This window comes from Oncorhynchus kisutch, linkage group LG26 (genome assembly GCF_002021735.2).
Source record: "Oncorhynchus kisutch isolate 150728-3 linkage group LG26, Okis_V2, whole genome shotgun sequence".
NCBI lineage: Eukaryota > Metazoa > Chordata > Actinopteri > Salmoniformes > Salmonidae > Oncorhynchus > Oncorhynchus kisutch.
Genome location: NC_034199.2, coordinates 35,100,002 through 35,113,029, shown reverse-complemented (window position 1 = coordinate 35,113,029; position 13,028 = coordinate 35,100,002). Strand labels below are relative to the sequence as shown.

Sequence of the window (13,028 nt, the reverse complement as noted above, 5' to 3'; positions counted from 1 at the left end):
TCATGCTGAAAGACCCAGCCACGTTTCATCTTCAATGCCCTTGCTGATGGAAGGAGGTTTTCACTCAAAATCTCACGATACATGGCCCCATTCATTCTTTCCTTTACACGGATCAGTCATCCTGGTCCCTTTGCAGAAAAAGAGCCCCAACGCATGATGTTTCCACCCCCATGCTTCACAGTAGTTATGGTGTTCTTTGGATGCAACTCAGCATTCTTTGTCCTCCAAACACGACAAGTTGAGTTTTTACCAAAAAGTTATATTTTGGTTTCATCTGACCATATGAAGCAGGGGGACACGTCTGGCACTGCAGGATTTGAGTCCCTGGCGGCGTAGTGTGTTACTGATGGTAGGCTTTGTTACTTTGGTCCCAGCTCTCTGCAGGTCATTCACTCGGTCCCCCCCGTGTGGTTCTGGGATTTTTGCTCACCGTTGTGATCATTTTGACCCCACGGGGTGAGATCTTGCGTGGAGCCCCAGATCGAAGGAGATTATCAGTGGTCTTGTATGTCTTCCATTTCCTAATAATTGCTCCCACAGTTGATTTCTTCAAACCAAGCTGCTTACCTATTGCAGATTCAGTCTTCCCAGTGTCAGTGCCATGTGTATAGGTGGCAGGGAAGTCAGGCGCAGGAGAGCCAAAATGGAGTGTAAATGGAGTATTTTAATAAATGTCCACAGAACATGCTCCATAACACTAAAACGTACAAACATGAAAAAACATGGGTACGAGGACCCGTCGCGCACCAAACACAACAACTAAACAACACTAACAATACAACAATCTCTGACAAAGACATGAGGGGAAACAGAGGGTTAAATACACAACAGGTAATGAATGGGATTGAAAACAGGTGTGTGGGAAGACAAGACAAAACCAATGGAAAATGATGGCTAGAAGACCGGTGACGTCGAACGCCGAGCACTGCCCGAACAAGGAGAGGCAACGACTTCGGCAGAAGTTGTGACAGCCTGGTGCAGGTCTACAATTTTGTTTCTGGTGTCCTTTGACAGCTCCTTGGTCTTGGCCATAGTGGAATTTGGAGTGTGACTGTTTGAGGTTGTGGACAGGTGTCTTTTATACTGATAACAAGTTCAAACAGGTGCCATTAATACAGGTAACGAGTAGAGGACAGAGGAGCCTCTTAAAGAAGAAGTTACAGGTCTGTGAGAGCCAGAAATCGTGCTTGTTTGTAGGTGACCAAAGACATATTTTCCACCATATTTTGCTAATAAATTCATTAAAATCGTACAATGTGATTTTCTGGATTTTTTTTTCTCATTTTGTCTGTCATATTTGAAGTGTACCTATGATGAAAATTACAGGCCTCTCTCATCTTTTTAAGTGGGAGAACTTGCACAATTGGTGGCTGACTAAATACTTTTTTGCCCCACTGTATATACAAATCTCCGCTGTTGAAAATCAAATGCTACTCTTAATGAAACAAGAGATAATGTCTAAATGATTTTATAGTTTTTATAAATTTTATAAATTGCCTGGCTGGGCTGATGAGATACTGTATTGCGCAGTAAGATGGAACAGCATTTCAACATCATAGCTTTAGCCGGTGGTAACTTTTGGAATAGACACTGGTTGGAATGCGGTTTTAACTAATGAGCATCCAGGATTAGACCCACCCATTGTATAATTATTTATTTATTTTTCCCTTGCAGCATTGCCTCCTGTGATAGAGTGCAGTGGGGATGAGTTCCACTGTACGGAAGATGGTACGTGTATCCCAGAGCGCTGGAGGTGTGATGGGGACAAAGACTGTGAGGACGGTAGTGATGAGGTGGCCTGTGAGGGCACCAAGAGGATTTGTGACCCCAAGGCCAAGTTCACATGCAAAGACACAGGTAGGATAGAGACTTCTCTGTCAGTAATCATAATCCAGAACCAAAACTTCCTAGCTACTCGGTTTGCCTAAGAAAATATTTTGTCTGATGGTAGTGTACAATCTTTGACCATTACATTAATGCTAAACTAGAAGCAAATTTAAAAGGATGACATTGACCAACATCAGTTAGCAGAGCTAGAAACTCTAGCCTCACCAACTGTCTATGTAGTACATCATAGAAACCACATATATTTTATAGTACCATCTCTACAAAAAAAGAATGGCATGAACATTTTTTTTAGCTGGAATTTATAGTTGCCGCTTCGCTTTATTGGCTCCTGATTGTAACTTTTTTTGTACATAATGTTTCCGCCATAATTTTCCATGACCAAAAAGAGCTCCTGGACATTAGAACAGTGATCACTAAACTCAATTAAGATTTATACTTCAATGAGTCGGCGACCCAGGACATAATGCTTAACCCGAGCCAGGCCCTAATCCCTGATTCAGAAGAGAAAGAGACTGCTATATAGAGGCCGATGTGCGGGAATCCTGATGAAACTACGGCGTTGAGTAAATTAACCACCACTATCTCTGTTCTATTGGTGAATGTACAATCACTGGAGAGCAAACTAGACAAGCTCCGTTCGAGACTATCAACAGGACCTGAAGGACTGTAATATCCTATGTTCCTCTGAAACTTGGCTGAACAAGGAAACAAATATTCTAGATGTTTTTTCTATGCATTGGCAGGACAGAACGGCAACGTCGGGTAAGCTCAAGGGGCGCGGTGTGTGTCTCTCTGTTAACAAAAGCTGGTGTGGAATCTCTAATATTAAAGTAAGTCTCGAGGTTCTATTCACCTGAGATAGAATAGCCCATGAGAAGCTATAGACCATGCTATTTACCTAGAGTTTTCATCTATATTTTTCAGAGCTGTCTATTACCACCAAAATATTATGCTGGCACAAAGACAGCCCTCAACTAACCTTATAGGGCCACAAGCAAACAAGAAAATTCTCATCCTGAAGCTGCGCTACTTTAATTTTAATGCAGGATTTTAATGCAGGAAAACGGAAATCCATTTGACCTCATTTCTAACAGCATGTCACCTGTGCAACTAGAGGCGAAAAAACTGTGGATCAACTTTACTCCACACACGGACGCATACAAAGCTCTTCCTCGCCCTCCATTTGGAAAATCGGACCATAACTCTATTCTCCTTATTCCTGCTTAGAAGCAAACACTCAAACAAAAAGTACCGCTGATGTGCTCAATACAGAAGTGGTCAAATGAAGCAGATGCTTAGCTACATAACTGATTTGCTAGCACACTGGAATATGTTTCTGATGGTATTGAGGAGTTTATTACATCAGTCACCGGCTTAATCAATAAGTGCTTCACAGTGACCGTACATACAGTGTACATATCCCAACCAGAAGCCATGTATTACTGGCAACATCCACACTGAGATAAAGGCTGGAGCTTCATCTTTCAAGGAGCGGGACACTAACCTGGACGTGTTTAAGAAATCCCGCTGCGCCCTCCAATGAACCATCAAACAGGCAAGGCGTCAATACAGGACTAAGATTGAATCTTACTACACCAGCTCTGATGCTCATCGGATGTGTCAGGGCTTGCAAACTAGCATGGAAAAACAAAGGGAAAACCCAGCCGTGAGCTGCCCAGTGACACAAGCCTACCAGACGAGCTGAATGCATTTTATGCTTGCTTCGAGGCAAGCAACACTCAACCATATGTGAGAGCACGAGCTGTTTCAGATGTCTGTGTAATCACACTTTCAGTAGCTGATTTAAGTAAGACCGTTGAACAGGCTAACATTCACAAGGCCGCAGGGCCAGGCGGATTACCAGGACGTGTATTCAGATCATGCAATGGCCAGCTGGTAAGTCTTCACTGATATTTACAGCATTTCCTGATGTAGTTTGTAATACTGTATACCTGCATGTTTCAACCAGTAGTCCCTATGCCCAAGAACGCCTAGACATCCTGTCCAAATAAATATCGCCCCATAGCACTCCCATCTGTCGCCATTAAATACTTTGCAAGGCTGGTCAAGGCTCACATCAAAACCATCATCCAAGGCACCTTTGCGCCACTCCAAATCACATACACCAGATGCAGACACACTGCCCTTGGACAAAAGGAACACCTACGTGAGAATGCTGTTCATTGACTACAGCTCAGCATTCAACACCATAGTGCCCTCCAAGCTCACCACTAAGTTAAGAACCCTGGGACTGAACACCCTCTGCAACTGATTCCTGGACTTCCTGACGGGATGCCCCCAGGTGATGAGGACAGGCGAAAACACATTTGCCACGCTGACCCTCAACACCGGGGACCCTCTGGGGTGCATGCTCAGTCCTCTCTTGTACTCCCTACTCACCCAGGACTACCCATTAAGTTTGCCAACAACACAACGGTGGTAGACCTGAACCCCGATAATGATGAGACAGCTTATAAGGAGGAGGTCAGAGAACTGGCATTGTGGTGTCAGGACAACAACCTATTCCTCAACATCAGCAAGACAAAGGAGTTGATCATGCACTACAGGAAACAGAGGGCCGAGCACACCCCCTCACATCACTAAGGATCTATCATGGTCCAAACTAACCAACACAGCCGTTCCCCTGACGAGGCTGAAAATATTTGGCATGGGCATCTCAGATCCTCAAAAAGTTCTACAGCTGAACCATTGAGAGCATCTTGACTAGCTACATCACCGTACATTACTGGGGCCAAACTCCCTGCCAATACAGGACGTCTATACCTGGCGTTATCAGATGAAGGCCTTAAAAATTGTCAAAGACTCCAGCTACCCAAGTCATAGACTGTTCTCTCTGCTATCACACGGCAAGCGGTACCGATGCACCAAGTCTGGAACCAACAGGACCCTGAACAGCTTCTACCCCCAAGCTATAAGCCTGCTAAGTTGTTATTTAAATAGTTAACCAAATAGATACCCGGAATATCTGCATTGATCCTTTTTGCACTAACTTTTTTGACTCTGCTACTGTTTACTATCTGTAACTCTATTCCTAGTTACAGTATATGTATGTACATATCCTCTTCAATTACCTTGTATTCCTGCACATCGATACGGCACTGGTACCCCTTGTATATAGCCAAGTTATTGTTACTCATTGTGTAATTATTCTTACTTTTATTATGTTTTACTTTTCTAATATTTCTCTATTTTCTTTCTCTCTGCATTGTTGGGAAGGGCCCATAAGTAAGCATTTCAATGTTAGTTCACACCTGTTGTTTACTAAGCATATGATGAATAACATTTGATTTGAGATTTGATTTTAAGTGCAACAGATGTGAATCCAGCTTTTATCGCAGGCCTCTAAATTAGGATGCTCTGTAATCCAGGCTTCACACAGTCACTGGCCTAGCTGCATTAATTAATGATGATACTGGAAATTCTGTCAATTCTGGCATATCTGTGCCTCTTCCCCTGCAGTTATTCCACCTGCTCTGGCTGCCTCTTTGTAATACACATGGCGAGCAAGGGGAATTTGAGATTATCCCTGGTAGCAGGTATCAGGAGGCTGTAATTATCTAGCTGTGGATTTTCATTTGAAGTGAAGCATTTAACTCACAACTGTGGCTGTGCCTTTCTGTTGATGGCAGGAAGAAGATAGATTTTTTACGAAATATCTCAGCAGTGCATTACCTCATGTAATGTAGTACTGTATATTCTAGTCTAAACTCACGATACAGTACACTGTGCATATTTTACAGTCTTTGTAGACTGCAATCACCTCATTCTGTGGAAAAGATTATGATATGGATCATGCTATGCCTTAAACTGCTTTCAGGCTGTTGGTATGAATTCTTGATTTAGATGTCAAATAGCTTTTTTTCAAAGTGCCTGAGGGATTATTCACCAAGTTTATTACAGATGCTTGAAGTTCACTGTGTGGTTATGTTGATTGGTTCCTCTTCAGCATTTGCAGTAGTGTATTCCCTTAGGGTTCTATTTCAGAGGTTCTACTCGACTGTGTGGACAGTTGATCATTGACATTGTCTCTGAGGAATATCTTCTGCATCTTTTTTTGGTTGTGTTTATGGATTGTGCGCATTTGTGTTTGTTTGTGTATGTCTGGATGTATCTGTATACATGTGTGACACCATCAGGAAAGTGTATCACCAAGAGCTGGGTTTGTGATGGAGATATCGACTGTGAGGATCGTTCCGATGAGGATTCCTGTGAGGCAGCTGTCTGTAAGCCTCCAAAATACCCCTGTGCCAATGACACCTCCATTTGCCTGCCACCAGAGAAGATCTGCAACGGCAAGACCGACTGTGCTGACCAGTCTGACGAAAGGCCTTTCTGTGGTAATAAGGAGAGATATTATTTGTCGTACACCATATTGCTTGATACCCTAGAAATAGATTAGTCTGTGGTCTTTCTGCCTAGTTGTGAAGAAGTGTTCCATGTTTTTAAGTGGAAGCGATGTGTTTAGAGCAGTGGTATTCAAACTTTTCCATCTGGGACACCATTTTTTCTCACCGGAATTTCTGGGGACTCAAATCTTGTTGACAGAAATGTTTGCAACCTCACCCTAAATCTAATGACACAACCTTACAATCTGTTAAGTTTTATATTCACATAAACAAATAAACCTTCACATTCATTACATTTCCATCTCTCTAAGACAGTGGTTCTCAAACCTCTTCTTGGGGACCCGGGTCGGGTCGGGTGGTCGGGGGACACTGTGACCTCATCTGACAATACCTCTGGACAGGACCAACCAAGCAGGATATACTGTAACTCCTCTCACTTTGCCAAAGTACAGCCTCCACACCACTAGAGGGATATCAACAGACCACCAACTTACTACCCTAAGACAAGGCTGAATATAGCCCACGAAGATCTCCTCTACCGCACAAACCTGATGGGGCGCAAGACCAGACAGGAAGATCACGTCAGTGACTCAACCTACTCAAGTCGAGTATAGTGCAAAAAAGCCTATTTCGCACATAGTGCACTACTTTTGAACAGAGCCCTACGCAGAACATTGTAAACGGAAAAGGGTTTAGGGAAGAGGATGCAATTTGGGATACACCATTTGAGAAAAGGCCCACACTGTGCTGCCAGCTTCATAACCAATTAGGTCACACAGGGAGACCTTGAGGGACCTGATTGATTTGAGCCAACTCAGCAGGAGTCATTCCTCCAGCTGTAACCTATGGGTGCACAGCGCTCCTATATCCTCTTCCACCCTCCGCACACACAGGCAACTAGGGGACCCCCGCAGAGAAAATGCTATCGTTTTTTTGTCTGTACCAAGAAGATTGTCTTAATCATGGCTAGCTAGCAAGGAGACTTCTGATCTGTAGTGTCCTTTTCTCACCAGAATACCTTTTTACTTACAATAATCGGGTGCCTAGCTGCTTCAGAGAAAAGTATTTCATTACAGACTGGGGAGTGAATGGGAAACAGACTGCACAAAGAAAGAAAAGTGGTTCTTATTTGTTTTCCCTCTCCATATTAGTTTTATGAAAGGAATAGTAGACAACTCCACAACTTTCCGATTTCATTTTGTGCCTTGGCTATAATAAAGGCGTTATCCCTCAGGTCATGCTACCGAGGACTAACAGAACTGTGTAGCCTCTTTCATTATGTAATAGCTTTCGTTATGTTGTATATGCAGCGGAAATATTCTGTCATCATGCTTGACTAGGAATCTCTAGCTCAGAGCAAAAAGTGGCAGTGTTATTCTTGTGCCAGCTAGTTTTAATTCTGATATTATTTGCGTTCTCATTCTTTTTTTTAAGCGTACCATGCAGCATATGGCCCAACATATTGTGGTGTATTCTTTTTCTAACCTCCGTTGAGGATCCCCCTGTTCATTAACAACCCAATGCTCTTTTGAAAACCATCTCAGATAAGTGTTTGGTTCTTGCTTGCTGTCCTCTCTCTCTCTACTCCCAGATCGGAGTTGGTTCTTACTTCCTGTTCTCTCTCTCTCTGCTCCCAGATAAGTGTTTGGTGGCCAAGGTTGGCTGCAGCCATCAGTGCACGGTGGTACCAGGGACGGGGGTGGTCTGCTCCTGCCCTCCAGGGCTCCACCTGGACTCTAACAACAGGACGTGTGAGGCGGTGGACTACTGCAGTAGGCATCTGAAGTGCAGTCAGGTGTGTGAGCAGTACAAGACCACCGTCAAGTGTTCCTGCTACCCAGGCTGGAGGCTTGGCCCTGATGGAGACAGCTGCCACAGCACAGGTTAGGTGACAGAGTGTGTCTGTGTGGGGGTTGTGAGGACTGCGTGTGTAGAGAATATAGAGTAGAGTAGTACTTTATTGATCCTAACTTGGGAAATTGTTTTATTGCTCAACATCATTAATAAATTACAAAAACAAGACCTGTATGCATGATAAACACATTTTCTTTTAAACACATGATAAGACCTATAGGATGGTTCCTCCACGTTAATAGCCATTGAAGATAGAGACCAGTGAAAGATAGGTAAAAAATATTGTTGCCTATCCTACTCCTGGGAATCAAGCAACAACAACATTCCTATTAAGAAGGCATCAGAAAGAAGGCAGTGTGTGTGTGTGTGTGGTGGGGGGGGGGGTATTTTACATAAATCCAATCACACAGCTTTACATGACTAGAACAAACCGTCTACTTGTGTTGTAGTTTGTGTGATTGAATTGATGTTTTGGATGGTTTTTTTTGCTTCTGTGCTGCTGCTCGTAAACGAGGAGAACATGGCAGAACATGTAGCCTTGATGTGTCACATTCAGATTTATGAAGCTCGTTTTTTACTACTCGCCTCTCTATTTCCCTCAGAGATTGATGGCAGTTGCAGTGCAAATCATATGTTAAAACAGGGAAAGAATAGGCAATTTACTAAAGAATCACATGAACATTTTATTGGTTTTTACATAAATCAATTTTCTGCGCACAATAGAAAACTGAGTAAGAACCTCATTTAATTTAGACAAATGTGCTATTGAATCTGTGGTGATGTGTCATACAAGAGCTCCTGCTTTTGTACAGAGATTTTCAGGTATAACTGAATTATAAATAAGTAGGGACTTGTCAGTATAGCAAGTAGCTAACATCCCTTCTCCCAGCACTATCCAGTCTTTCTCATTGTTCTGTGATTTGAGGATAATATATGTCTCCATAGTCAGGATAGGGTTTCTGTTCTGTGCATAACACAGGTTTTGCCTTAGAGTAACCTTGTATCTGGAATTCTCTGAAGATAAGGTGTGTGTACCAGTGCCCAGTCATGAAAGAGCATGATCTAGTGTGTATGCATGGGCGTGTTTGTGTAGTCATGCATACCTGTGTATGTCCTCCACTAATGGCTCCAGTTCAAACCACTCATGTTGTTATTGTTATGGCATCGGTCACCTCCGCTTTAACATCGGTCATCTCCATTTTAACATCGGTCACCTCCATTTTAACATCGGTCACCTCCATTTTAACATCGGTCATCTCCATTTTAACATCGGTCACCTCCATTTTAACATCGGTCACCTCCATATTAACATCGGTCACCACCATTTTAACATCGGTCACCTCCATTTTAACATCGGTCACCTCCATTTTAACATCGGTCACCTCCATTTTAACATCGGTCACCACCATTTTAACATCGGTCACCTCCATTTTAACATCGGTCACCTCCATTTTAACATTGGTCACCTCCGCTTTAACATCGGTCACCTCCGCTTTAACATCGGTCACCTCCCTTTTAACATCAGTCACCTCCGCTTTAACATCAGTCACCTCCGCTTTAACATCGGTCACCTCCGCTTTAACATCGGTCACCTCCATTTTAACATCGGTCACCTCCATTTTAACATCGGTCACCTCCATTTTAACATCAGTCACCTCCGCTTTAACATCGGTCACCTCCGCTTTAACATCGGTCACCTCCGTTTTAACATCGGTCACCTCCATTTTAACTCTTTCCTCTTCGTTTCCTTCCTTTCTTTCCTTCGGCCAGATCCCTTTGAGGCTTTCATCATCTTCTCTATCCGGCATGAGATAAGACGGATAGATCTTCATAAGCGAGACTACAGCCTGATGGTGCCAGGGCTCCGGAACACAATTGCGCTTGACTTCCACTTTAATCACAGCCTGCTCTACTGGACAGATGTGGTGGAGGATAAGATCTACAGAGGACGCCTCTCAGACTCTGGAGGTATGTAGGTCCTATACGTTAGATCTAGGCTACATGTTAGATCTAAATGGTGTATTCTATTGGGCTTTCAGACTCTGAAGGTACATAGGTCTAAGCTGCACATTAAATCAGAAAAGCTGTGATGTTTTGAGGCTATCAGAATCTTTAAATACTTTGGTTAGGCTAAGCGTTAGATCTAAATGCTGTGATCTGTTGGATGAGGAGGATAAACATGGCTTCCTTCCCTCCCACTCTTCAACTGTAATGAAACTTTTTTTAGACTTTCCAACTATATAGTTTAGTTCAGTAATGTTCTCAGTTTAGTTCTACTTAGCGCCCTTTGATACTGTGAGTGATACTGTGCCTCCATTGAGGAGTTATTTCAGTAGGGTAATGCTGAGTGTAGTGGGTAGACTCTAGAACACTCAGTAGTCTTCCCACTGTTATAGTACATCTCTGAAGACTGATGAATTACAGCTCCTTGTTTGGTATTTGGGTTGGTGTTTTGTGCTGCACTACATTCTGTGCCTCTGCTGCAATAGAACTCTTTCTCTTAATGTGTTCTTAATGTTTTACATTAGGAAGGTGTTAATGTTTTGTACACTATTTCTCCCTTCCACAAAGGCTCCAGTTGCAGAGGATCACTGTAAACAGCTGGATTATAGACATACTGGCAAAACCTTTTATGTTTAATGGGACACTTCTTTCTTACTCAATAGTTTTTTTAGCTACGGTTTTCTCCCCATAAAATGTAATTTTGTTGGCAGACCAACAAACAAATCCCCTCAATAAGGGGGAAATTATCAGGATGAGTTGAATACATCTCTTCTCCAGTCTTCTCTTACCTAGTGTGTGTCAGTGGAGGCTGCTGATGGGAGGACGGCTCATAATAATGGCTAGAACGGAGCGAATGGCATGGCATCAAGCAAATGGAAACCATGTGTTTGATGTATTTCATTCCACTCCACTGATTCCGCTCCATGAGCCCGTTCTCCCCAATTAAGGTGCCACCAACCTCCTGTGATGTGTGCATTGATGACCATGGTGCTGTGGGTTGATCTGTCTCACCGGGTCTAAAGGGTGGTGACCATGGTTCTGTGGTTGGTGTTCCATCAGGTGTGACAGGGATCGAGGTGGTTGTGCAGCATGGGCTGGCCACTCCAGAGGGACTGGCGGTGGATTGGATAGCAGGGAACCTGTACTGGATCGACAGTAACCTGGACCAGATTGAGGTGGCCAGGCTGAATGGCGATATGAGGACCACACTGATAGCTGGATGGATGGAGCATCCACGGGCCATCGCTCTGGACCCAGGACAAGGGTGGGTGCTAATTCACATCAGACCTGGGTTCAAATAGCGATTGTTTTCTGTAAATTGCTTTGAGTGTTTGATTGAGTCTATCTGGAGTGACAGATTTGCAGGGTTTACACTTTTGGGATTATTCAATTTGTTCTGTTGTGCCAGACAAGCTCAATCAAACAAAGCTAAACTATTTGAAAGAAAGCAAATACTATTTAAATCCAGGTCTGACTCAAATACTGTACACAATCAATCAGGTTTGAGGTCATAATATGAAAAACAACCGCCTTCATATTCTTCTACTTCCTTCTCCCTTGATGTATGAAGATGTCTGCTAGGTTAAGGTCCATTAGTGATAAAAATATAGAAGACATTTATAATAATACTGTGGACATTCTAGCGAAGACAAGTGATATGGCTAATATTTTCCTCTTCCCTGACTCATGCACTTTACCACTCTTACTTTTTCTATTTTAATACATTGCTTCAATTAATCTCTGAACAACCTCACAGGCACAAAGTTGGATACAAAAAAACAGAATAAGATGATTTTTTGGCATAGTGGGTTTAGCCTAGTTCTTCCATTTATGCATACTGATGAATTACGTTTATGTGATCATAAAACTGGTTTATTTTGTTTTAAAACAAAGTCCAGACATTAATAAAAATCAATTAAGTAGTCTTATAAGAAATAAATCTGCACTGCACATTTTAAGGGGGATGACTGCATTATAGAGGATAACACATTCTGATTAATGGATGATTTCTGTGCCTACAGGAAAAGTTTCTCTCCATAGCAATAATTCTAATTTAATTACTTGAATCCACTCAAAAGAGTGGGCCATTGATCTAAGGGGCCTGATCCAATGAATAAGGCTATTGATCTGTAGAAGGATATTTTTCCTAACACTGTTTCATTGTCATCATTGCCCAATTTAAGCCTGTGCTCTTTAAGGGCTCTATGGGTCTCCCGCACTTCCCTGTGGCTCTGTGGGCAAAAGCAAGATAGTTGCCATGTTTGAGAAAAGAAATCGCAGTGTTCATTTCCAGGCTACATTGAGCCGTAGAATGTAATAAAAATCAGATGGCTTCCAGTTCCAGCCAATGTCACAGATGCTGTGGAACATGGATCGGTTTGGTGCAGTTCTAGGCTACTCAGACTGCTACCAATGTGTATGTTCACGAGTCCCACTGACGGCTATACACTTATGGCTATGTAGTTATTGTAGTTTGCAATGCTTTTACATTGACAAAACAATGAAAATCGTTACGAAAGACCACCCCAAAAAATTTAAGGGGACTCTTGGAATTATCTCGTACGAATGACTTAGTGTCTCTTTTGAACAACTTTGTATCTTGTTTGAACACATTTTTTATTAAGTTGTTCAATTAAGATACTAAATCATTCAAACAAGATACTAAGTTGTTCGAAGGACATACTAAGTTGTTAGGATGAGATAATTCTAAAAGTGGATCTTTTTTCTTTTTTCGTGGCCTTCAGTCTTGGTCATCTGAGGGAAAATAAGAATAATACAATTCATCTTCAATGTTTGCTTTAGAGCTGTCCCTGAAGAAAAAAAATCTTTGCCAACCAAAAGTTGTATGTTCTTTTAAAACATGTATTTTTCCATATATAGACACACCCTATGTGTTTTAATAAAATCAACTACAATATACATGCATTGAGCTTGTCTGATGCTTTAAGCGCACTG

At 42.4% G+C, this 13,028-nt stretch overlaps 1 pseudogene; it reads left to right on the top strand.

Moving 5' to 3' along the window:
• The window catches only part of LOC109870738 (low-density lipoprotein receptor-related protein 1B-like), a 332,082-nt pseudogene that overhangs the window by 124,548 nt on the left and 194,506 nt on the right, over window positions 1-13,028 (top strand).